Source organism: Narcine bancroftii, chromosome 8 (assembly GCF_036971445.1).
Source record: "Narcine bancroftii isolate sNarBan1 chromosome 8, sNarBan1.hap1, whole genome shotgun sequence".
Classification (NCBI taxonomy): domain Eukaryota; kingdom Metazoa; phylum Chordata; class Chondrichthyes; order Torpediniformes; family Narcinidae; genus Narcine; species Narcine bancroftii.
This window is the reverse complement of record NC_091476.1, coordinates 10,595,208-10,620,326: the sequence shown is the minus strand read 5'-3', so window position 1 is coordinate 10,620,326 and position 25,119 is coordinate 10,595,208. Positions and strand designations below refer to the sequence as shown.

At 40.5% G+C, this 25,119-nt stretch overlaps 1 protein-coding gene across 2 annotated transcripts in view; it reads right to left on the bottom strand.

Annotated features, from left to right (window-relative positions):
• LOC138741660 (actin-binding protein WASF3-like) overlaps window positions 1-15,822 on the bottom strand; it is a 69,833-nt gene extending 54,011 nt beyond the window's left edge. The window contains exon 1 of one of the 2 annotated variants that reach the window (XM_069896002.1): window positions 15,580-15,822. The gene's annotated coding sequence lies outside the window, so the exon portion shown is untranslated. Of the gene's footprint in view, window positions 1-14,774; window positions 15,495-15,579 lie in introns of those variants that run through there. The other variant, XM_069896001.1, reaches the window with a different exon arrangement.
• Window positions 15,823-25,119: the final 9,297 nt, after the last annotated feature.

Sequence of the window (25,119 nt, the reverse complement as noted above, 5' to 3'; positions counted from 1 at the left end):
TTTACTTGGATGACATCCACGTTGTGAGCAGGGATTGGGTGCAACACAAGGCCCACTTGCGCAACCTCTTCTCCCGGCTGGCCGACTTCGACCTCACCATCAACCCAGCCAAGTGCCAGTTCGGGAAAGAGTCCATGCAGTTCCTGGGCCATACCATCACGGCCGAAGGAGCCATGCCCGCCTCTAAGAAGGTCGCCGCTATCAAGGAGTTCCCATGCCCGGACAACCTCAAGGGGTTGCAGGAGTTCGTGGGTATGGTCAACTTCTATAACCGATTCATCACAGAACCCGCGTGCATCATGCAGCCGCTATTAGCCCTCATCACAGCCAAGCACAAAATGCTCACCTGGACCCCAGATGCCTGCAGTGCATTAGAAGCCACCAAGGATGCCCTTGTGAAGGCTACCATGCTCGCCCACCTGCACACCGACCTGCATATGGCGCTCTCAGTCGATGCCTCTGCCACAGCTGTCAGCACTATGTTGGAGCAGCAGGTGAATGGACAATGGAAGCCGCTGGCATTCTTCAGCCGGCTTCTCCGCCCACCAAAGCGAAAGTATAGCACCTTCGACCGCGAGTTACTGTGCATGTACCTGGCGGTGCAGTATTTCCACTATTTCTTGGAGGGGAGGACTTTTACCATCTTCACTGACCATAAACCCCTCACTCAAGCACTCGCGATGGCAAAGAATCCCTGGTTGGCCAGCCAGCAGTGTCAACTCTCCTTTGTGTCGGAGTTTATCACCAACATTCGGCACAAGGCGGGGATGGATAACGTGGTCACCGATGCACTCTCATGACCGGCCATCTGCATGCTGACACCCGGCCTCAACTTCGACCAGCTTGCCCGGAACCAGAAGTCTGACGAGGAGACGATCACCTTCAGGACCTTTCATGGGCCTGCAGTTCCGAGACCTCCCGTCTCCTAGCGGTAAAGGCACCATCCTGTGTGATCTCTCCTTGGGCACCCCGCGGTCAGTGGTTCCCCAGCAGTGGCACAGGCAAGTCTTCCATCATATCCACAAACTTTCGCACCATCCATCAGGTCTATGGGCTGTATGGTGGCAGAGCTGTTCATCTGGCGTGGGCTGCGGAAGCAGATCACGGGCTGGGCCAGAACATGCACCCATTGTCAGATGTCCAAGGTGCACAGGCACACCAGGGAGCCCATGCAAGAGTTCGAGCACGTCCGGGAACGGTTCAGCCACATTCACGTGGACATAATCGGGCCCTTATCAGTTTCCCAGGGCAACCATTACCTGTTCACAGTGGTAGACCGCACCACTTGTTGGCCTGAGGTGATCCCGATGCCGGTCGCCTCCACGGACTCCTGCTCAAGAGCGCTGTTGCATGGTTGGGATGTCCGGTTCGGCGTTCTGAATCACCTCACCAGCGATTGGGGTTCCCAGTTCACCTCTGCGCTCTGGGCACAGCTTACCAACAGGTTGGGGATAGAGCTACACCGCACCACAGCCTATCACCCACAGACCAATGGGCTGGTCGAGCATCTGCACCGCCACCTTAAATCACCACTTATGGTCCAACTCACCAGTCACAACTGGGTGGACGAACTGCCTTGGGCATCCGCTCCACGCTCAATGAGGATCTGTAGGCGTCATCAGCTGAGCTGGTCTATGGCGCACTGCTAGCACTGCCCAGGGAGTTCATCAACACGCCTCAAAACCCCCAGCGGTCACCGCATGAGCTACTTCCCCACCTCTGGGCCCACTTGGACTCCCTCGCACCCCCACCGTCGCCCAGACACGGCAATATTACATCCCCAGTGAGCTGCACACCGCAGAGTATGCTTTTATTTGGCGGGGCCCGCCCACAGCACCTCTGCAGAGTCCTTACAAGGGGCCATACAGGGTTGTCCAGCGTTCAGGATCTAAATTCATGCTGGACAACGGCAGCAGACGGGAGTGGTTTACTGTGTACGGGCTGGAGCCAGTTCACCTCGACCCCAATGAACCAGTGATTGTGGCCCAGCCCAAGAGGCGAGGCTGCCCAGCTAAAAAGGACATTGGCACCGATTCTGGGGGGGGGCTGTGTGGTGGCACGCCACTCAGGAGGCAAACCAGCCCACGCAGCGGGGCAGTCGGCCAACATGGCACCATCAGGGGGGTTTCCTCTTCTTCTCAGCACTGGTCTCAGAATCTCGCGCTGGGAGACCATGTGATGCCCGAGTGACATCGGCACCCCCCAGCACGGTTCTCAGCCAAGTCTGGGCTGGGAGTACATGTCCAGCCCGACAGCCAGCAATAAACCAGTTTTTCTGCTCACTGAGCTCAACCCATCTGGTTGTGTGTTCTTTCAGTAGCAGCGTAGCTGTCGCTACAGCTACTTAGTTTTCAGGGGTTTTTTTCTACTTTTTTAGGATTACACAGTAATTTTATTTTGGCCAAAATGTCAAATTTCAGTGTTCTATTTTACAGGAATCCAATTCTTAAGTATTTCACTGAGAGATTTAGTAAATTTAACTTGTGCTTGACTGACTTAATATTGGAGTTGGCCCAAAAAACGGATTAACAAAAAAAAAGCAAGATTAACTACGCCCAGCCTGAAACATTTAATCAATCAACACAGATTTTCTCCAACTCTCTACATTTATCTCATTTCTTCCAACCAAAATTGAAATGAGGCATAATTAGTCCAAACCTTTGTGAAGACACATAATTCTCTAGACATTAATAGTTGGTGGGCGAGTCAACTGTGAAAGACTGCAGATGAACACATTCTTTCCTTCATCTGTTGTAAATCTATGCAACATCCCTATTGCTCGGATTCTACAAGAGCTAAGGAAAATAAAATAGGAGCAGCAATGGGCCATTCAGCACTTAAAGCCTGTTTATCAAATGATGGTGTGAAGATCATAGCTTATCATTTATCCCAATACTATTTATTCATGCTGGTCCTTTTTGTTTCGAGAAATGTATCATCTATGACCTACGGAAGGCCATCTCTGAAGCAAAGTGGCAATTCAGGAGGAAGCTGGAGACAGATCAGATACACGCCAGCTATGGCAGGGAATGCAGGCTATTACAGCCTTCAAAGCAAGGGTGAGCACTATAGATGGCTGTGATGCTTCATTATCCAATGAGCTGAATACTTTCTCTGCCCACTTTGAGAAGAACCAAACAGTGCCGACTAGAATCCCTGAAAAGGCTGAGGACCCTGTTATATCTGTCTCTGAGGGCGACATCAGAACATCATACAAGAGGAGGAACATTTGCAAGGCATCAGGCCCTAACAGTGTACCTGCAAGGGTACTGAAAATCTGCGCCAACCAACAGACATTTTCAACCTCTCGTTGCTGCAATCAGAGGTTCCCACCAGCTTCAAAAGGGCATCAATCATCCCAGTGCCCAAGAAGAGTAGAGTGAGCCTGCCTCAATGACCATCGCCCAGTAACACTAACTTCTACTGAGATGAAATGCTTTGAGAGGCTAGTCATAACCAGAATTAACACATACTAAGTAAGTAAAGATCTGGACCTGCTGCAATTCGTCTATCATCACAATCGCTCCACAGCAAATGTAATATCGCTGGCTCTCCACTCAGCTCGAGATCACCTTGAAAACAGCAATTCATACATAGAGCTGCTCTTCATCAACTACAGCTCAGCCTTCAATATCATTATTCCTTGTGCTGGTTAAAAAGCTACAAACTCAAGGCCTCTGTTACCGACTCTGCAACTGGATCCTTAACTTTCTTACTGGAAGACCACAGTCAGTATAGGTGGAAACAACGTCCCTCTCCTCGCTGATTATCAACTCAGGCGCACACCAAGGGTGCGTGCATTGCCCAATGCTTTATTCATTATGCACCCATGACTGTATGGCCAGGCACAATCCCAATGCTATCTACAAGTTTGATGATGACACCACAGTTGTTGGCAGAATCACAAATGGCAATGAGGAAGTGTACAGGAGGGAGATAGATCAGCTCATTGAATGATGTAACAATAACAACCTTGCGCTCAACATCAGTAAAACCAAGGAGATGATTGTGGACTTCAAGAGGAAGTCAGAGGAACAGGGCTCAGTAGTGGAGAGGGTCAAGAACTTCAAATTCCTGGGTGTCAACACCTCCAGGGATCTGTCCTGAAGCCTCCATGTTGATGCAATCACAAAGAAGGCCCACCAGCAGCTGTACTTTCAGTGTCTAAGGAGATTTGGTATGTCACCAAAGACTCTAGTAAACTTCTTCAGGTGTACCATGGAGAGCATTGTGGCTGGTTTCCTGGCTTGGAGGCACCAACTCTCTGGATAAGAATAAACTCCAGAGTGTTGTTAACTCAGCCTGCAACATCACAGACACCAGACTTCACTCCATCTAGGACATCTACAGGAGGTGGGGTGTCTTAAAAATGCAGCCTCTATCCCCAAAGACCCCCATCAACCAGGCCAGCCCTCTTCACTCTGCTGCCATTGCCCAAAGACGAGCGCTCAATGGCACAAGGACAGCTTCTTCCCCACTGCCATCAGATTCCTGAATAATCAATGAACCAAAGACACTGCCTTACTTTTCGTGCTCTATTATTGATATTATAGTAATGTTGTAAGATGGTTATAATGTGAACTTTTGCTCTATGATGTTGTCGCAAAACACCGAATTTCATGACTTATTCATGGCAATAAATTCCGATTTTCTTAATGTTCAACTCTTGGCCTCTACAGCAAATACAACAAATTCACTACTCAGTGTGGAAGAATTTTTCCCCTTCAGTCCTAACTTCATTGCTCTTTTAAGATGAGATTGACTCTTCATTCTTTGACATCCCAGCCTGCGAAACAGCTTTTCCCCCATATCAAATCTATCTAGTCCTGTAAACATTTTGCAAGGTTCAATTGAATCTTATTCTTCTAAGTTCTAATAAATATTAACGTAGATAATATAAACTCATCATACATCAGTCTTTCCATCTCAGAAATATTTGCTGCATTTCCTCTCTGGCAGGTATATACTTTCTTTAGTCGAGAGACAAAAAGTGTACACAATATTTCAGGTTCAGCCTCAACAAATTGCTTACATAATTATAACAAGGCAGATTTACTCTTGCACCAAAATTCTCTTGCCTTGAAGGCTAAAGTACAACTTGCCTTCTTAAGGGTAATAAAAAAAAGCAAGACAAAAATCCCATTTCATAGCTCGCCATTCAATGTCTTATAGATTTCAGCAACAAAACCTTAAACAGGGCAGTTTTCTGAAAATGTTCCGAGTTTATGCCTTAAGCATTGCTAAAATCAGGATGTTCAGACCTCACCTTTTTGGGAGAAAACAAGTGTCCTCAACTCCTTCCCATCAACTTCAATCCAAATCCCTTGTTTATTGAGCACTTCAGTAAAGACAAGACCTTAATACATAGCAGCATAAATAGACTATTCAGCCCATCAAGTCTGCTCCATCATTTAATCATAAGTTGATCCATTGTCCCCAATCAACCCCACTGCCTGGCCTTCTCCCAATCACCTTTGATGCCCTGGTTAAACAAGAACCAATCAATATCTGCCTTAAACAAGAACCAATCAATCTCTGACAGTAACCTGGGCTCCACAACAGCCTGTGGCAACAAATTCAAAAGATTACCACCCTCTGTTTGAAGAAATTCCTCCGCATCTCTGTTCTAAGTGAACTTTCAATCCTGAAGTTGTGCCCTTTTTTCCCCAGACTCTCCCACCATGGGAAACAACCTTTCTGCATCTCACCTGTCCATGCCTTTCAACATATGAAATGTTTCAATGAGATCCCAGTCATTCTCCTAAATTCCAACAAATACACTCCTTATCTGATAATCCTTTCATTCCCAGAATCATACTTCTTCAGAACTCTCTCCAACATCAGCACATCTTTTCTTAAATGAGGAGCGCAAACCTATTCCAAGTAAGGTCTCACCAATCCCTTTTAAAGCCTCAACATCACATCCTTGCATGTTTATTCTATTTCTCCTTAAATGAACACCAGCATTTCACTGGTCTTCTTCTTCAACCTGCAAGTTTACCTTCAGGCTGTCCTGCACGAGGACGCCCAAGTTCCTTTGCAATCTAAGTATTTTCAATTTTCTCCCCATTTAAAAATACTCTGCATGCTTATTTTTTTTCTACCGAAGTGTACGACAATACACTCTCTGAAATTGTACAGTATTTAATTTCCTACTTCTGCTGCCTCCACGGTTCCTCTACTACATGCTCCTCCACCGACCTTCGTATTACATGCAAACTTGGCCACAAAGCCATTCATTCCATAATCCAAAGCTTTAAAACTACATAAAAAGAAGCAGCCCCTGTGGAACACCACTAGCTACAAGTAGCTGACCAGAATATGACCCCTGAATTCCAACTCTCTGCTTCCTGCCAATAAGCCAATGCTGCAGTAGATTTCCTGTTATATCATGGGCACATATCTTGTTAAGTAGCCTCATGTGCTGTTTCTTGTCAAAGGCCTTCTGAAAATCCAAGTTCTGCATATTTTTTTCTCTATCTCACCTGCTTGTCACTTCTTCAAAGAAGTCCAATAGGTTTGTCATGCAAGATTTTCCCTTAAGGAAGCCATGCTGGCTTTGGCCTATCTCGTCATGTGGCTCCAAGGACTCCATAACCTCATCCTTGACAATGGACTACAACATCTTCCAAACCATCGACGTCAGTCTAATTTGTCTATAGTTTCCTTTCTGCTGCCTCCCTACCTCCCTCTTGTATAGTGGGGTGATATTTACAATTTTCCAGTCCTCCAGGAGCATTCCAGAATCTACCGATTCTTGAAAGATCATTACTAATGCCTCCACAATCTCTCCCACTACTTCCTTCAGAACCAGAGGGTGCAATCCATCTGCTCTGGGAGTCTATCTACCATTCAGCTTTCTGAGCACCTTCTCCCTTGAAATGGTAACTGCACTCACTTTCCTTCCCTGATACCCTTTGGCATCCGGCATACACTGTCTTTTACAGTGAAAACTGATGCAAAATAATCATTTAGTTACTCTGCCATATTCTTGTCTTTATTATTAAAAGGAAAAGACTAGCCACCTGGCATTCAATAGCATTACCACTGGCAAATCTATCACAATCCAATTCCTTGAGGGCAGGGTGGTGTCACTTGGCTAGAAACTTAAATGGACCAGCCACTTATGTATGGAGCCCGGGTATTCTGCAGGAGTATCTCACCAAAGCTTTTTTAATCAACTACAAAATGCAAGTTGAAAGCATGATGGAATACTCCCTACTCATTTCGATGAGTGCAGCTCCAACAATAATATCTCAATAACATTCAGCTACAAAGCACCCTACAAAGTCAAAGCCATCTCAAGATCTTAAAACGTTAATTCCTATCAACACTGGCTACATAGCATACAAGTAAAACCAGTACAAAAGTCACCAACTTCTTCCACAGAATTTCCAAACCCACATCCTTTAGCATCAAGATGAATCAGATGAATAGGCTTGTGGGAACACAACTTACAAATTCCTTTCCAAGGTGAGCACCATTCCAGCCTGAGAATCTACTGACATTCTTTCATCCTTTGCTAGTTAAAATTATGGAAATTAACAATTGTATCAAAAACATTCATTTAAACGATATTGATGTTATTAAAACAATCTTGTCTCATCAGTAATAAAATAATTCATGCATTTGTTGCAATAATCTGTTGTACTACTGAGCCCCAAAATAAATGATATATGCAAATTAAAGGACAATCAAATTAATCTAGAAATACAGATGCTCAATAACCTCCAGACTGTCATTGGTTTTAAAAAAGACTAAATGCACCAGTCCCATAGCACCTTTTGCTCAGAGTGTGGGGAGTAAACTTCTATAATGCTACCTGCACCCCTTCCAAAGATAAAGTGTGGTATACTTTTTCTCAAGCTGCTTTCCTGCCTAACTGAATAATGCAGCTTCAGATTATACGGGATTTAGCCAATATCAGAACAGGAAAGTGAAAGGGAGAGAAGACATAAAACATGCATTTATACAAAACCTTTCACAAATCAATATCTGGAACCAGTCTGCACCCAAAACAATTGTTCAAAGGCACCACTATCTAACAAGAACTGAACATTCAGACAATCTGCAAACACATTATTTCACATAACCAGTGCAATAAAGATCAATCAACTTTATGGAGTCATTGGATGAAATATACACATCAGCCATGAAACCAGAGAATATTCACCTGCTCCTTTTCACTGGATCTTTTAAGTCTCTATAAAGAGATTTTTCCATCCACTATTTGACATTGCAACACTACTCTCTCCACTATTGTCTATTATACAGAAGGTAGTGCACTGAGTTGACTTGCCTGGAGAATCTTCAAAACAAAACCTTTTACTGTATTTTGGTACACATCACTATAGATTCAATTCAATAATTTGGGGTTCAAATCCTGTGCTGACTGTAAGGAGTGGGCAGCACGGTTGGCATAGCGGTTAGCGCAACCCCTTTACAGCACCAGTGATCGGGATCGGGGTTCAAATTCCATGCTATCTGTAAGGAGTGGGCAGCACGGTTGGCATAGCAGTTAGCGCAACCCCTTTACAGCACCAGTGATTGGGGACCAGAGTTCAAATCCCACGCTGTCTGTAAGGAGTTTGCATGTTCTCCCTGTGACTGCATGGCTTTTCTCCATGGGCTCTGGTTTCCTCCCACTGTTCGAAACGTACCGAGGGTTGGATGCAAAATTGGCAGCATTGACTCATGGGTCAAAATGGCCTGATTCTGTGCTGTATATCCAAAAAAATGTTTTTAAATAATTTTAAAAATTAGTCTTTCCAAACTTTTCAATGGAACATACAAACAAGAGTTAATCAAGCTACCTTCTTGCAAGGTCAAGCTATGTATGGATCCTTAGTGTTTCTTCATCCATTTTTAATGATAAATACTCCCATGTCATGCATAGAAATATTTTCAATTTCTAAACTTCATATAATTATATAACAAGAAATACAAAAACAATGCATGGCTTTCTTTACATTTACAGCCTATAGTGTTATTAGTTCTATTTTTTTAGTATTAGTGTATTCCTTATGCATCATTGCTACTCAAAAGAAATATATGGGAGGGATTGGGCATAACTTTATTATTCGAACATAGGGATTGCGCAAATGCAACAAATTGAAGGCTCCCTGCTGCTCAGTATGGCCAAGGATAGATCTCAATAAAATATAAATAATGCAAAGGATAAGGCTACTTTATTCTGCCATCATAATATCCATTAATGTGTTGAAATCATAGGAAATTGATTATGACTCCAGTTATTAATCTTAAAAAACCTGAATACCGTAATCAATAAAATTATTTGCCATTGAAACGCACTTCATTTAGTGTATTTAATTTTGATACAATGCTGTGACAAGACAATAAATGAAGCATCCAAAAAGCTTAACATTCCTTTCGTCCCCTCTGCTCTGATGCCATAAATTCTTTTCGTCATAATCCCTCTATCTCTATACTCAATGCCAGTATTTTTTTCTCTATTATACAAAATACACTGGCATCCATTTATATGCAAGTTTAAGCAAATTTTATACCTGTATATGCTGAATGTTTATGAATGGTCAAATCCCATAAATTGCTTGAAAAACTGCACAATAAAAATTTCAAAAAGCAGCAGCTGCTGCTCTGCTAGTAAGAAAGTTCTATGCATGATCGCCTTTGATACAGTGAAGTGTTCTCTTGCCTCAAGAATTCCTTTAAAAAGCAATTCCATAAATTGTTCACAGACCTAGTAAATGTAATACAAGATTTTGTTCTATATGTGAATATCATATTACTTATTTAATTACACAAAGGATTTTGGAACATTTGTCAAAAATGCAAAAATTTAATGAACCAAATAAATTATTCATGACATGACTCCCCTCATTCGCTTTTTAGTCCAATTAATACAATATACACCAATCATAGATGCTGTTTGCCGCAATTTTTTTTTTTTAATTTGATGAAAGTTAGAAAAGCTGCAAAGAGAAAAAAAAACATACTTCATGGGATTTTCTATTGGGAATTGGTCAGTCGTCAATGAGCTCCTATAGTATTAAAGTTATATCTTGTATGTTTACATATAACTTTTTTTTTAAAATCAATGTAATTACATGTCATGAAATACAAATAAGGTCAATTAATGGAATTTAACAAAAAGTTGGTCAATCTAACCAGGTGCATATATAGTCAAGATTTGCTCTGAAATAATAATTGTACTTCAATTGCACAGCAAAAGAGAGGCAGAGTCCACTGATGAACAAAAAGTACTTGAATTGTTACACTCCACAACATTCTGAGCTCCTGCTAATCCATAAATTGATGCCTTCCAAATGACAGTATCCAGCTTTTGCCATGCAACTGGAGGTGGTCATCTTCCTTCTTACTCCTGTGAAATGTGCATCCATATTAGAAGTTACAAAATTATTATATTGATATTTTCACTCTTCAACCCCAAAAATACAAAAACATTTTACCAGGGAAATAAATAAACACAAGAAAACTTCCAGATGACTAATGCACATATTTTAGGTTTGTGCTAATGTGCGTAGCTCCAGCTGTATGTTCCTTACAACACAGGAGTTTGATCCAGTTTCCATGGTAGCATATCAGATGCTAGCACCAATAAGCTTCCCACCATAAGCTACTGCACCTTATTCACTCAGATGCTGAAAAGAAATGGTACCAATCTCAATGTGCATTTTGCTAAATATTTTAAAAAAAGGAAAATTTAGGATTAACAAAGCAAAATCTCATGTAGTGAACATGTTTAATGTAAACAAAAAAAAACACTAAATTAAATGTGTTTAAGATTACAATCTTTAGGATTACAAATCTATCTGCATATTAATAGTCAGAATAAAAATAAACCCCAAAACTTTATAATTAGTTTTCTTCTCCAAGCAGATGGGTGGACTTTGACATGCTCCATATCAATCTATGGCACTCAGTGACACTTTAGATGTAGAGTACATCTTTAATCAGATTCAGAATGGATAGTATGTGACACAACTCCAATACACACATTTTCAGTTTCCTCATGATGTAATACAAATTAAAACCTTAATAACTTTTCTGTTATTTAACTTAACTGTCTGCTGTGGAAACATTTGTAGAAATTGACATTACAGCAATTAAAAGATAGATTTTTCATGTTCAGTTTTAAATGTTCTAATTCCCAGAAATAGCACTCAGAGACCAGGTTGCTTGTGAGAAAATGAAATAGCAATCTTGAAAGAACATTGTGATGCATTGCTCCCAATACTCCGTTTTGATTTAAGCTAAGAACATGGCTCAACACCACTTCAGTGAGTATTGACAAGAGTCATGAGAGAGCCAGTACCATGTGGTGACAATGCTGACAGAAAGAGAACAGTAACGGTATGTTTGGAGAAGGTATAAATAAGAGATGGTGATCCATCAAGGAGGAGGTACAGGAAGATTAAAATTAGGACTGCCAGGCTGGGAAATAACTTCTCACAAACTGTGGGACTGCTGGACAGCAACCAAGTAAATATACCAAAATGTAGATTTTAAATTATATCTAAATGTACAAGTGTATATCTGCATGCATCATGGTCCGGCGAAACACTGTTTGGCCTGGTTGTAGATGTATAGTCATATGATAATGAACTTAAACTTGAATGAAATCAGAAACACCAGAAATTGAGGGGTGGGGGGGGAGGAAACTAGATATAGGAAATATGGCTGATTATCAGAAATTGTTGGATTATCTGTGAGGAGATGAGAATGCAAAGAGAATGAAAGTAGCAGTTATTTGGAAGCTAGAAGGAAGTATTTTGTAAAGTCTCATCCACGCTTTGATTAGTTTCACCAAATGTAGAGATCACCAAGTCATGAGCACCCCAAATAAACATACCAAAGTAGGATGTACAAGTAATTTGCTGTTTCACTTGCAAGATGCTTTTGATAATATTTATTGTACACGATGTACATTTGCAGCAATGTTATTCATGCTGCAGCCAAACAGATACTTTTTGTAAAAACTAATAATATACATTAAAATTCCCCTAATAAAGAAAGATCATATTTTTTTAAAAATATTCAGTTATAGATAGTATAAAAAGTGTTTCAATACTGCACACAGCTTTTTGTTATTGCCAGAGTAGTTTATGATCAGGGTTGTAAGAGGAGGTTCAAGAGTCTCGCAAATGAGGCATTGGTGTTCCTTTTTCATGGTTGCCTTGCTTAACTGGCTCCAGGTGAGAGCCTTCTTTCTGGAACTCAAAGATACTAATCCTTCCTGTTTCCATCTTATCAATACATACAGGTGTGTAGGCCCTCCGATTCCACTTCCTAAAATTTACAATAAGCTCCTTGGTCTTGATAACACAGAGCAAGAATGTCGTAGTTCTGGCACCACCCAACCAGATTTTTAATCTCCTTCCTGTATTCTGACTCATTATTTCCCATTATTCAGCTATCAACAGTGGTGTTGTCTGTGAACCTATAGATCATGTTGGAGTCAAGCTTGGTCAGAGTTAATTGCCTGCAAGGAGGATTGGGGTCTGCCAATGAGGAAGTCGAGGATCCATGTGCAGAAGGATGAACAGATTCATAATCCAGGATTGATCATGTTTTGTTGGTGGGATGGTATTGAGCACCAAGCTGCAGTCAATGACGTAGATGTTCTTGCGGTTTGGTCCTATTGAAAAAGTAAACTCGAGAAAACTGCTGGGATTTAGGCTGAATAACTCTTGCAATGACAGTGACAAAAATGCACCAAATGGCCTTGTTCTACAATTCTCCACAGGACTCCTACTATGTGTGTGTATATATGTGTGTGTGTGTATATATGTGTGTGTGTATATATATGTGTGTGTGTATATATATGTGTGTGTGTATATATATGTGTGTGTGTATATATATGTGTGTGTGTATATATATGTGTGTGTGTATATATATGTGTGTGTGTATATATATGTGTGTGTGTATATATATGTGTGTGTGTATATATATGTGTGTGTGTATATATATGTGTGTGTGTATATATATGTGTGTGTGTATATATATGTGTGTGTGTATATATATATATATGTGTGTGTATATATATATATGTGTGTGTGTATATATATATGTGTGTGTGTATATATATATGTGTGTGTGTGTATATATATGTGTGTGTGTGTATATATATGTGTGTGTGTGTATATATAGATATATATACACACATACACCTTTGTTGACCTCACCAAAGCCTTCGACACCGTGAGCAGGAAAGGGCTTTGGCAAATACTAGAGCGCATCGGATGTCCCCCAAAGTTCCTCAACATGATTATCCAACTGCACGAAAACCAACAAGGTCGGGTCAGATACAGCAATGAGCTCTCTGAACCCTTCTCCATTAACAATGGCGTGAAGCAAGGCTGTGTTCTCGCACCAACCCTCTTTTCAATCTTCTTCAGCATGATGCTGAACCAAGCCATGAAAGACCCCAACAATGAAGACGCTGTTTACATCCGGTACCGCACGGATGGCAGTCTCTTCAATCTGAGGCGCCTGCAAGCTCACACCAAGACACAAGAGAAACTTGTCCGTGAACTACTCTTTGCAGATGATGCCGCTTTAGTTGCCCATTCAGAGCCAGCTCTTCAGCGCTTGACGTCCTGCTTTGCGGAAACTGCCAAAATGTTTGGCCTGGAAGTCAGCCTGAAGAAAACTGAGGTCCTCCATCAGCCAGCTCCCCACCATGACTACCAGCCCCCCCACATCTCCATCGGGCACACAAAACTCAAAACGGTCAACCAGTTTACCTATCTCGGCTGCACCATTTCATCAGATGCAAGGATCGACAATGAGATAGACAACAGACTCGCCAAGGCAAATAGCGCCTTTGGAAGACTACACAAAAGAGTCTGGAAAAACAACCAACTGAAAAACCTCACAAAGATAAGCGTATACAGAGCCGTTGTCATACCCACACTCCTGTTCGGCTCCGAATCATGGGTCCTCTACCGGCACCACCTACGGCTCCTAGAACGCTTCCACCAGCGTTGTCTCCGCTCCATCCTCAACATCCATTGGAGCGCTCACACCCCTAACGTCGAGGTACTCGAGATGGCAGAGGTCGACAGCATCGAGTCCACGCTGCTGAAGATCCAGCTGCGCTGGATGGGTCACGTCTCCAGAATGGAGGACCATCGCCTTCCCAAGATCGTATTATATGGCGAGCTCTCCACTGGCCACCGTGACAGAGGTGCACCAAAGAAAAGGTACAAGGACTGCCTAAAGAAATCTCTTGGTGCCTGCCACATTGACCACCGCCAGTGGGCTGATAACGCCTCAAACCGTGCATCTTGGCGCCTCACAGTTTGGCGGGCAGCAGCCTCCTTTGAAGAAGACCGCAGAGCCCACCTCACTGACAAAAGGCAAAGGAGGAAAAACCCAACACCCAACCCCAACCAACCAATTTTCCCTTGCAACCGCTGCAATCGTGTCTGCCTGTCCCGCATCGGACTGGTCAGCCACAAACGAGCCTGCAGCTGATGTGGACTTTTTACCCCCTCCATAAATCTTCGTCCGCGAAGCCAAGCCAAAGAAGACACACATACACACACATACACACACACACACACACACACACACACATACACACACACACACACACACACACACACACACACATATATATACAGACACATATATATACACACACAAATATATATATATATACACACACACACAAATATATATACACATATATATATATTTTTTAAAATACACATAAAAGGATCAATGCAAGCTTAAGTAGCTTACACGTTACAGACTTTTCGACTTACATGTTGCAGACTTTCAGGACCCAACAATAAATTCAACAATTTCAGTTCACCAGCCTCTTCGATCTTGTAGCTCACTTGAGTACGTGTCCTCTCTCCTCTCCTGGTACCTCAAGTTTTAGGTGTTTGACAGTTCTGCCCTTTAAGTGCCTCTTTCAACCACCACTCGTTGTGGCATTCCAACTCATCTTTTTTTTTCGAAAAAACCTTTCCCCACTTCTTCAGTTACAAAATTCACTTCAAACTTTTTCCAGTTCTGGTGAAAAGTTATCGACTTGAAGCATTAACTCGGTTTCTATCTCCAGAGCTGCTGTGATATCATTTGTAGCGGTTTTGCTCCACGACAGTTTTAAGACGGATAACCTTCTAAAGCATTCCCATTCCGACTTCAATTCTGAAATCCGATCGTCTCCAAACCGTGAAGAAAAATGCTAAACGATACCTTTCTGTAACTTGTCACAACTCTAGGGAGCTTTAAAGTTGGTGAAGTGCAGCGCCTAACCGTGCCCGTGGCAGCTGAGGTCTGATCTGTTAACCTTGCTGTTCTGGATCTCGGTGCCGTGCGGTTGCATTCCAATAACTATGGAGTACCAGCCTGGAATACCACTCTTGCCCATGTGTCATTTGGATTCCGAGCAAGACCTTCCCCGGGTCAGAAGTACCAATTCTCAGCCGCATTATTTTATGACTCCGTAACTGGTATATTTTTAATGCCTCCGCAATGGTGGGATTTGCACCCCCCGGTCTCGGCGCAATTGCTTGCAGCCATTGTGTCGTGTTTAAACAGATAACGGGGGATTTCTCTTACCTGCTGCTCTTGCTGTTTCAAGGGCCTGGAGGAGACGTAGAGAGCGACGAGTGGCAAAGCCCCAGTCCCTGGCTGACGAGAAGGTCTCTTCCTCCCCGGGCTTTCATCTCTCCTGGCGGGGGAAATGAAGCTGGAGCTGCCGCATCTGAGTCGCCGACCAGAACCAGCTCACTGCCCGCAGTGGGCAGCGCGCATGCGGCTCACAAACCAAGACCACCACCCACCCGTTCGCTCGGGCTTAAAAGGCTCCTCCCAGCTCTGTCAAGAGGAATTTATGCTTGCCATCAGCTGGCAGCGATTTGGAAGGGGAAGGGTTAAGAGCAACAAGTGCATTAGCGTTTATAGCCGGCAATAAAAATTAACAGTTTCTGCTACCCAGATGCATGGCTGCTCCGCAGGTATCTTCCCCACGCTGGTCCCCGCTCGTCTCGTAAAGCTTCTCCCTTTCTCCATTCATTACCCCAACACGAGTGAACAAAGAGAGGCTGGAGCGACTCGGAGGTCAAGCAGGATCCACGGAGAGGAATGGTCAGTCAACGCTTTGAGTTGGGACTCTTTGTCCAGACCAAAGTGGGAAGGCGGCCACGGCAATCTTCAAAAAAGGGACGAAGATGTTGGACAGAAGAAAGTGGGGGAGGAGACAAGGAGGCGGAGGAGGAGGGGGGGGGAATGGGAGATGAAAAGGGGAAAGGTTTGAGAGAACAGGAGTACCTAAAGGAGAGATGGGAAGGGAATAGTGGAACTGGATAGGGGGAGGGTGACCTAAAATTGGGAAACAAAGTAATATTCATATCATTGGGTTTAAAGTTTTTACAGGAGTATTCCTGCTTCAAAGATTCAATTAAGAACTAATATTCAAATTAAATAATTTAATTTTCTATTCATAAGATCGAAAATTAAATAATTTAATTTTCTTTCAGTAAGGTCGAAAATTAAATAATTTAATTTTCTTTCAGTAAGATGATTTGTGATGTTTGTGTTATTCCTTCTTCAATAAACCATCCGGGACTAATTGACGGACTCTTACTTGTGCACTTTATTGATTTTTTTAATTCTCCCTGTATTGCACAGTCAATTTGTTTAGATTTGTGATCTTGTTTACAGTGCTTTATTTGTTTACATGTGTACATTGTTTACAGTATTTTTACTACCAATAAATGGTAATTGTACCTTGCTCACAGGGAAAAAAGAATATCAGGGTTGTACTCTGACAATAAATCTGAATCTGACATTATTGAGGTGTAATCATTTTATTTGGTAAAACTTACATCTATATTTACCGTAATTAATACCTGTTGATGACCAATCAATTTTGGTAAGTTAATATAAAAAGGAGATGATACCTTCTTCTTGTAGCATTCAAAGGGTCTATTTCACCCCGTCATGATTTATTTTGTTGTCCGCTGCAATTTGTGAACTCCTTAGTCTTAACCCATTCCTTTGATGTTTTCAGCCAGTTGTAATATGGTGCCATAATCTTTATATGAAAAAGCTATTGATTATGTTTTACTTAATATTTTAATTAATTTATAGGATGGAAGCTTCAGTGGCAAAACCAATGTCAATATTCAAATTTCTCTTGAGAAAATAATGGTGAGCTATGTCTTGAACTGCTGCAGTTTTTTGGGAACTATATTCCCATGGTGCTCTTGGGCATAGATTTCTAGGATTTGGATAGAGGAATGGCAGTGTACCTCCAAGTCTGAACAGTGTGTGACATGGGGAAATGGACTGATGAAGGTGTTTCCAGATGCCAGCTGTCCTTTTGTTCTTGTTGTTAGAGCTTGCAGGTTTGGGAGGTGTCGCAAAGTCCAAGGTAATTAACTGCAATGTATTTTGTATGCAGTACACAATATAGTCGCAATGTGGATGCAAAAATTAGAATCAAATGACGCTCAGCATCTCCTATGACTCACCTCAGTACTTAAAATTCTAATGTGTGCAATTATTTTTAAACTGCGGCTAAGTGGAAGATTTTTACACTAAAATTAGGTGAACATTGTTCATGACCAGTTAAGAAGTATATTATTAAACAATGCACATCTGTCCTAGGATAAATTTGATGAGTTTATCATCATTAGTACAATGGACATATGCACCTAAATTCATTCTTGCTGGTTGGCACAGACCAAAAGGGTCGAATGGCCAGTTTTTCTGTGCGGTCATGTTCCATGATACTGTCGTCATAAAAAGTCAATAGTATATATTAGGTTACCCCAGTACAGAAAGAGGTAATAAACATAAAATAGAGATAATGAATTTTCACAGTTGCAGTTATTGCAAGAAATAAAAGTGGTGTTGCAATAATGCAACAGGTATTTTTCTGGTCCTGGAGCAGCTTATTTTCAGGGTAATAAGTTCAAAAGTCTGAAAGTCATCGGGAAAGAAACTGTTCTTGGGCCTGGAGGTGCTAGACTTCATGCCTCTGTACCTTCTTCCCAAAGGTAGCAGTGAGACAAGGTTGTGGCTATGGTAATGGGCATCTTCTATGATGTGAGTTGCCTTCTTGAGGCAGCAGCTAAACAGAGAGGTTTTCAATGAATTAGAGGTTGGAGCTCATGGTGGACTTCGCAAAGTTTGTTGCATTCTTCAGCCTTCTTCATTCCCTGCACTCAAAGTACTAAACCAAGCATAATGCAATCACTCAATATACTTTCTATGGTTCACCTATAGAAATTTTGATAGCATATTCAATGGCATGCCAAATCTCCTCAGACTTCTTAGAAAGTAAAGGCATTGGTGTGCCTTCAGAGTAATTTCAAAATTTTCATTTATAAATGTTTACCATCTTTTTCAACACGTCCTGTTTTTATTATGTTTCACGTGGCCAATGAAGCATGTTTGAATTGTATACAAAAATGGATAGCGTTGCACCCAGAAATGTCCTACAATCTGTAATGTGATGATGAGCAGAAAATATATTTTCCAATTGAAAGATACATTTTTATCAGGGATAACAGAAATAATAATTTCAAAACACATACTTCATCTCGCTGTGAATGACAACAGCTCTCCTTCAGCATTTCATTAATACATCAGAAAATATTTCATACTCAAGTTGAGATTTGAACCCATTATCTTCAAAGGCTACTACACGACTACTGACACTCAATGCAGTGCTATCATAACCATGCAAAAACCATGAAAACAAAAATGAAATTCAGCTAAGCAACTGCAAGTTGATGGTAGCAAATGAAAATGCTATCAGCTGCTTGTAAAATCCCAAATAAATTGAATCGAGGAGAATCATTTCAATTAAAAATGAGCAGGATTTCATTGAGCACAATTGTCAGATTTATTCCAAAAACTAGCTTCTGAAAATTAAAAATGCCAATTCAGAACACAAATGAAATTAATGCAACATCCACAATGGATTAATGATGAAAAGTTTGGGAACTGAAATCAAAATCAGATGCAACATTTTAGCAATCTGTCCTGGCCACAACCACAATCGTCCAGAAGAATATCTGGAATTATTAGTGGTGAATACATAATTTTAATCCTGTCTGGGGACTTGCTCAGTGGAATGGCTTTCAGTCATCAAGAGGCAAGCCACTTTATACAAAGTATGTAGCTTCTCTTCCACTCTTGCAATTACAGTAATGATCCAATAAATAAGATGAACTCTTTGATCACTGGATTCCCTCCCCATCAAGATATTGTTATTAGGTTGTGGTACTTTTGAAAGTTGTAGAGCAGCAACGAGTCTTTTTTTTTGTTCAAGTTGGCCACCATCTACCACTTACAAAGTATAAATGTACCTGATACTTGTTAGGTCTATCCTGATTGATCCATTGGCAGATCTGCCGACTGATATGACAGCTACACAATCACAGGAGCTGTAAACAGACCTGGATACTGTGGTGTCATCAATCAATAGTTCAAAACAAAAGGTCATCAAACCTGAAAGCAGTATTGTGTTTCTCTCTCCCCAATGGAAGATGATCCACAAAGTGTTTTCTGGCATTTTCTCCTTTTATTTTAGTGTTATTCTTGGCCTTTGAGGTGAAAAATAGTTGTTCAAAGTCAACAAATCATAGCTGGGATAAGAACATGTTCCTGAAAAACCTATGCATTGATATGTTGGAACTGAAATGGCCTTCCAATTACCATAAACACCATATGGCTTTCAGGTATCAGCACTCACCAACAATTTTGCTAAGCTCTGTGGTATTGTATTAGTTGGTAACATCCACACTTCTGAGCTAGAACATGCTGCATTCAAGTTGAAGACAATCTAGATTGTCGCTAAGGTGCAGTACTGGGTGAGTGCCGCACTATTAGAGAGGCTCCGATAGCTCAGAGGTTAGGACACTGGTCTCGTAAATCAGGGGTTGTGAGTTTCTGTGAGGGGTGCTTGACAAATGGTGACTCTCTGTCTTACTCACGGGAGAGAAAGCTATAGAATTTCCTTTACTAGACATAAGGAATAGGAGCAGATGTCATTCAGCAAGTTCATGGCTGATCATCTACCTCAAATGCAATTTACTCTGTCTTATCCCTGTCCTTTGAATCATTTAATATACCAAAAAATCTAGCATTCTTTGTTTTGAGTGTAATCAGTCATTGGTCATCCTCTACCCTCCGGGTTGAAGAATTCCAAAACGCCATCCTGGTGAATAAATAACTATTTATTTTCAGATAGTGACCTTTAGTTCTAAGTTTTCTATCTAGGGTAGCATCCACACCAAATTTACCCCTAAAAAGCTCCGATAAACATGTGTATTTCAATCAAATCACATCTGGAGACGGAGTTTTGCCAAATCCATCTTTTGTTGTTCGACAGACCCTAGTTAGGAATCAAATGTTAGCGTATATTTGTTGCCTTCCCCAGTTAGGAATTATTTTTTTCCAGCTATGGTCTCATAGAGGCAATATATAATTGTAGCTAGACAAAAATTCTTTTGCGTTCAATCCTATAGCAATGAAAGATAACTTGCAATTTGTTTTCCTTATATGTGGTACACATGTATGGAGGTGCTATCTTTCAAATGAATTCTTAATTAATGCCCTGACTTTATATTCTCCAATGAATATAAAAGATTCCACTGCTTTGTTTCAAAGAGCGGGGTGGGGGGGGGGGGGGGGGGTGGGGAGTTATTTTGTTCATTATTACTTGGTTTATGGAAGCTTACTGTGGAAAGAAGCTGTCACATTTCCCTAATTACAGCTCTGTTTATACTTTGTAATACTTGATTGGCTGTGGGAGTTTCAGGATGTCTTTAAGGGAAGTGGATGGTAATTCCTAAATGCAAGTCTTTCTTCCATTCTTACTCAGACAAATGGTCCACTAAGATTCAATTCTCTGCATGTGAATCAAGGCCAAAGGAAGATCTGGAATTGTGATTCTATCAGAGCTGAACTAAGAATTCATGAAAAAGTAATTTATTTTTATAGATGGCACAACTGATGAGTTTTTTCACATAACTGGTATTTGAAAGATGACAAAATGATGACCCAAAATCAACACACACCAGATGCTAGAAGTCTGAATAAAAACAAAATAATCTGGAAATACTCCGCAGCTTTAAACAAGAGGAACAGAATAAGTTTTGTTCTTGCATCAGAATGTTGGTGAATTGGTAATTAAATAGGTTAGATTTATTTCTTTTTTGAGGATGGCACTCCTAGACAATGTTATGTCGCAACAATTTACCTGAGAGGTGAACTAATTCTGCTGTGCGTTGTATTTGATTACTGACAAGGTCCAAAGATATTGCCACATATAATCTACTCCGCTACTAATATTTCATCTAAAGTGCATGAAATTGGCCACCATAAGGGTGACAACCTCACAAGGAGAATTTGATCTTCAACATAGTGTTGTGATTGAAGGTATTTGGGACCCATTTCAGATTTTTTCACTTGCAGACAAGGCTGAAATGGGAATCAAGATTGGAATATTCTTTGGATGATCATTTCCTTGAACTCCTCCTCTGGGACCAGCAGTTCTTCTCGATCTGTTTGCCAAGAGACTGCCTCAATGCATACAAGATCTTAGTTAATTAAGATTAGTGGGATAACCAAATGAATTCTACTTCTACGTCCTACTTACATTGAAATAATAAATAAATTGGGTGAAATATTAATCAAAAATCCATCATTAATCATTATAAAGAGCATGCTTAATTATATTCCAAAGAGAATTAAGTTATTCACTAACTACCATTTTGAAGAGTAGGAACTGTTTCTTATTATAATGATTTTTTTTTCAATTTGCTTTCCAATGAATCTTTCCAATCAATCAAATGCACGTTTTTGAGTTATTGGGATTATTTATGAAATGGAAGAGGAATCAAAGTGAACTTGTATTAATGAATACTTTGATGAAGGGCTCAAGCCCAAAACGTCCGTTATGTTTGCTACATAAAGAACACTGGGTTTTTGAGTTGCGTTATTAATGTGTAATAATTATTGGGGAGGGTATAGTTTATTTAGATTACTGATATTGTATTGTAATTTTATTATTTTATTCTTAATTTTTTTAATGTAATCCTATATGTTATAAAATCTTAAATAAAGTTTATAAAAAAAAAAGAACACTGGGTTTGATCTGCTGAATCTCTCCAGCATGGTGTATTTTTACTTCAATCACGTGTCCACACGTGTTTTACCCTTTAATGAATAAATTGAATTTCAGGGATTTTATTTTTATTTCATTTTCTAAAATGTTTCAGGAACCAAATTTTAAAGAGATTTTATTTCTCAAGATTTTAGTATTCCCTTTAATTTTCAAGCTCCATTTTTCACTTTTGTAAAACCAATTGCTTCAAAAGCATTATTTCTGCCTTTCCCTAATGGAACAGTGAGTAAGTTTAGGTTTAAGTTTAGCAGTTATCTATGAATAATTTAAATACTAAAGCAATTACAAGTCACATCACAGCCACTCAATAGGTATTGAGACTGCCTGGTTATGTTTCAGTTGCAGACACAGGGTTTCTTTGTGCTCTAGATTTCAGAATGTTCATTTTCTTAAATTGCTGATGCATTGTCTGCAATATAGCATTGACAATGAAAAAAAATCTGCTATACATTATAATTGCACTTTTGTAATTCACATGGAGAAATATGTGAAGAGAAATCAGGTTATTTTTTGATACTCGTGATTAAAATTATGTTAAATGGCAGCTCTAATTAATATATCTGAAATTAAAATTATTACATATATAATTGTAGAGTGTCTATTATCCATGTTCCATTTAACTGCTGGCAATTTCATGAAGCAGAGTCTGCTGCAAGATGTTCTCCTATGGCAGAGTCTCCTAACATTAATCTCATCCTGTCTGATATAAATCCACCTCAATCGAGAAGATAGATTACATGCAATTTGTGTTATTTGTGCTGCATTTTTCTTCATTTCCTTTTCCAGGCTATTGCTATATCATATCTGTAAGAACAATACTTGGGACACAATTATCCATCCATTTCTATTATCTAACCTGGAAATTTGCTGGATAATGAAGGCTTTGCTTTAATTTGTGAGTTTCTTATTGTAAGAAAAATACAAATGAGATAATGATTTTGAGTAAAAAGATTTTTTGTATTATAAATAAAATCAGTTATTTTATTTAATGCTTGATTATTTTTCTCTACCCAGAAACTGTGCAATGTGAATGCCTCAAAATGAAGAGGGATCTGTGTAAATATGAGAATTACACTTTATAAGATGAGAATATGAGTGATGTAGAAATTGGACAATGGAGCCAATTCAAATCTCACCAAGACTGATAGAATGTTCTGAGAAACGTGTTTGAGCATTTCTCAGTAATTGTGCTCACCCAATGATGTGACTTAAAGAAGCAAATGGGAAAGCTGATGTTTGGAATGGAATAGTGCTATTTTTAAATAGAAAACCACTACCCAGAGATTATCGCAATAGTTTTATGAAATGAAATGCCATTGATTAATGTCATTAATCTCAAGCTCTGATATATAACCTTGTACAACATCATAGTACACCCCCTTAATTTATTTTGTCCCAATCATTTCTAGTTCATCGAATAATTTGGAAAATAAAAATAAACATTAAAATTTGTTATTGACAATGTAGTCTGCAAGCTAGCCAGGATTAGAGAACACATTCATTAATGAGAGTACACCTGCAATTTCCCAATACAAACGAAACTACCTGTTACAAACATGTGTTCATAAGTCAGCTGTTTGGTTTTACATCTGCTCTGTCATCAACCAATGAGTAATTGTCACCACTTCACCATTTGCAAGAAGCTTATTGAGTTGCCAGTTTAACATGTGCGCAGATGTTCTACTCAACAAAGGTATTTAGACCCTTGACTTTCTCATCAGAAGACCACAGACAATAAAAATTGGAAACAAAATCTCCTCACTGACGATCACAACAGGTGCACCTCAAGGATGCATTGATCTACTCGCTATAGAGCCATGATTGTATAGCTAGGCACAATTCAAATGAAATCAACAAATTTTCAAATGACACCAAAATCATCGGCAGAATCACAGATGGCAATGAGGAAGCATACTGGAAGGAGATAGACCAGTTAGCTGAGTGGTGCCACACCAACAACCTTGCACTCAACGTTGGCAAAACCAAAGAGCTGATTGTGGTGTCGACATCTCTGAGGATCTGTCTTGGGGCCTCCGTGTCAATTCAATCATGAAGAATGCTCACCAGCGGCATGCAGAGCACTCTGACTGGTTGCATCACTGTCTGGTATGGAGGTGCCAATGCACAGGACAAGAAGAAAATACAGGATTGTGAACTTGGCCAGCACCATCATGGGAATCAGTCTGCCCTCCATCAAGGACATCCGCAAGAGGCAGTGTCTTAAGAAGGTAGCCACGATCCTCAAGGACCCTCAACACCCAGGCCATGCCCTCTTCTCACTGCTACCATTGAGGAGGAGGTACAGGAGCCAAAAAATGAACACCCAGCGGCACAAAAACAGCTTCTTCCCCTCTGCCATCAGATTTCTCAATGGGTAATGAACCACAGACACTACCTCACTTTCACTTTTTTTTTTGCACTAACCTATTTACTTTTAAATGTAATTTTATAGGTATATTTACACTCTGACGCTGCTGCAAAACAACAAATTCTATGACATGTTCATGACAATAAATTCTGAATCTCATACTTTAATTATCATTTCAATTTCCTAATATTTAAACATTGTTGCTGGACACATATGGCACAGTGGGGAATAATCACTGTTTAAGTTTCATACTTTCAGGTATCCTGAATGGGAGTTGATTTATCAATGCAGTATATGCAAGTTGAAAATTGCCAATACATATATGGTTTGCAGAATCCTCAGCATTTCCCAGGTGGAGATTCCAATGAAAATGGAAATAACAAAGGACACCCGACAGCAGTGGCAGAGCCTAAATGACATAACCTGCTGAAAAACCAAATCCAATGCAGTAGCAGAAAGCAATACTTCACTCCCAAAGGAATTCATTGCCTTCTATGCCCAATTTGAACACAGTGACAGTGAAGAACCACACCTCAGCACCCCAAGACCCCTCATTATGCTCTCCTGTCCATGTCAGAGGATGACGTGT